A 2,593-nucleotide genomic window follows, 5' to 3' on the forward strand; every position below is an offset into this window, starting at 1 on the left:
CCCGTGCTGTACCTGTCCTGGGAGTGTTTGATGATCGATTTCCCCTTCACCAAGAACTCTCTGGAAGGTGATTGAGGAACCGAAGAGTTAATTATGTTTCTCTTACATGGGAAAATCTTTCTGTTAAGATTGACCCTTCAATGAATCGCGAGACCCCCACCTCCGCTATCTGATGTTTGTGGTCGGGGTCCTGTACTAGGAATGATACTAATTCCAGAAAGTTCCGCCGAGATTTTCCCGTGTATTTTGTTATTTGATTTACAGCAAGGTCAGAGTGAGTCAGCACCGTGAAGAACAGGAGACTTTGTTCAGTCTAGAATGTTCCATTCTCACTCAGCAAGCGGTCTCCGTCTTATCTAGACTGAGGGGTGGCCTGATCGAGGTGGACAAGTTTAAGAGGGGCACGGACAGGGTGAAAAGGGAACAGCTTTCACTTGGCTGAAGGGTCAGTCACGAGGGGGACACAAGTGTGTGTGGGACCCGTACCCCAGTGAGAGTCAGTGTGTGTGGGACCCGTACCCCAGTGAGAGTCAGTGGGTGTGGGACCCGTACCCCAGTGAGAGTCAGTGTGTGTGGGACCCGTACCCCAGTGAGAGTCAGTGTGTGTGGGACCCGTACCCCAGTGAGAGTCAGTGTGTGGACCCGTACCCCAGTGAGAGTCAGTGTGTGTGGAACCCGTACCCCAGTGAGAGTCAGTGTGTGTGGGGCCCGTACCCCAGTGAGAGTCAGTGTGTGTGGGGACCCGTACCCCAGTGAGTGTCAGTGTGTGTGGGACCCGTACCCCAGTGAGAGTCAATGTGTGTGGGACCCGCACCCCAGTGAGAGTCAGTGTGTGTGGGACCCGTACCCCAGTGAGAGTCAGTGTGTGTGGGACCCGTACCCCAGTGAGAGTCAGTGTGTGTGGGACCCGTACCCCAGTGAGAGTCAGTGTGTGTGGGACCAGTACCCCAGTGAGAGTCAGTGTGTGTGGGACCAGTACCCCAGTGAGAGTCAATGTGTGTGGGACCCGTACCCCAGTGAGAGTCAGTGTGTGTGGGACCCGTATCCCAGTGAGAGTCTGTGTGTGTGGGACCCGTACCCCAGTGAGAGTCAGTGTGTGTGGAACCCGTACCCAAGTGAGAGTCAGTGTGAGTGGGACCGGTACCCCAGTGAGAGTCAGTGTGTGTGGGACCCGTACCCCAGTGAGAGTCAGTGTGTGTGGAACCCGTACCCAAGTGAGAGTCAGTGTGTGTGGAACCCGTACCCAAGTGAGAGTCAGTGTGTGTGGGACCCGTACCCCAGTGAGAGTCAGTGTGTGTGGGACCCGTATCCCAGTGAGAGTCAGTGTGTGTGGGACCCGTACCCCAGTGAGAGTCCGTGTGTGTGTGACCCGTACCCCAGTGAGAGTCAGTGTGTGTGGAACCCGTACCCCAGTGAGAGTCAGTGTGTGTGGGACCCGTACCCAGTGAGAGTCTGTGTGTGGGACCTGTACCCCAGTGAGAGTCAGTGTGTGTGGACCCGTACCCCAGTGAGAGTCAGTGTGTGTGGGACCCGTACCCCAGTGAGAGTCAGTGTGTGTGGAACCCGTACCCCAGTGAGAGTCAGTGTGTGTGGGACCCGTACCCCAGTGAGAGTCAGTGTGTGTGGAACCCGTACCCCAGTGAGAGTCAGTGTGTGTGGGACCCATACCCCAGTGAGAGTCAGTGTGTGTGGAACCCGTACCCAAGTGAGAGTCAGTGTGTGTGGATCCGTACCCCAGTGAGAGTCAGTGTGTGTGGGACCCGTACCCCAGTGAGAGTCAGTGTGTGTGGGACCCGTACCCCAGTGAGAGTCAGTGTGTGTGGGACCCGTACCCCAGTGAGAGTCAGTGTGTGTGGGGCCCGTACCCCAGTGAGAGTCAGTGTGTGTGGGACCCGTACCCCAGTGAGTGTCAGTGTGTGTGGGACCCGTACCCCAGTGAGAGTCAATGTGTGTGGGACCCGCACCCCAGTGAGAGTCAGTGTGTGTGGGACCCGTACCCCAGTGAGAGTCAGTGTGTGTGGGACCCGTACCCCAGTGAGAGTCAGTGTGTGTGGGACCCATACCCCAGTGAGAGTCAGTGTGTGTGGAACCCGTACCCAAGTGAGAGTCAGTGTGTGTGGGATCCGTACCCCAGTGAGAGTCAGTGTGTGTGGGACCCGCACCCCAGTGAGAGTCAGTGTGTGTGGGACCCGTACCCCAGTGAGAGTCAGTGTGTGTGGGACCCGCACCCCAGTGAGAGTCAGTATGTGTGGGACCCGTACCCCAGTGAGAGTCAGTGTGTGTGGGACCCGTACCCCAGTGAGAGTCAGTGTGTGTGGGGCCCGTACCCCAGTGAGAGTCAGTGTGTGTGGGACCCGTACCCCAGTGAGTGTCAGTGTGTGTGGGACCCGTACCCCAGTGAGAGTCAATGTGTGTGGGACCCGCACCCCAGTGAGAGTCAGTGTGTGTGGGACCCGTACCCCAGTGAGAGTCAGTGTGTGTGGGACCCGTACCCAGTGAGAGTCAGTGTGTGTGGGACCCGTACCCCAGTGAGAGTCAGTGTGTGTGGGACCAGTACCCCAGTGAGAGTCAGTGTGTGTGGGACCCGTACCCC

Source organism: Scyliorhinus torazame, chromosome 31 (assembly GCF_047496885.1).
Source record: "Scyliorhinus torazame isolate Kashiwa2021f chromosome 31, sScyTor2.1, whole genome shotgun sequence".
Taxonomy (NCBI): domain Eukaryota; kingdom Metazoa; phylum Chordata; class Chondrichthyes; order Carcharhiniformes; family Scyliorhinidae; genus Scyliorhinus; species Scyliorhinus torazame.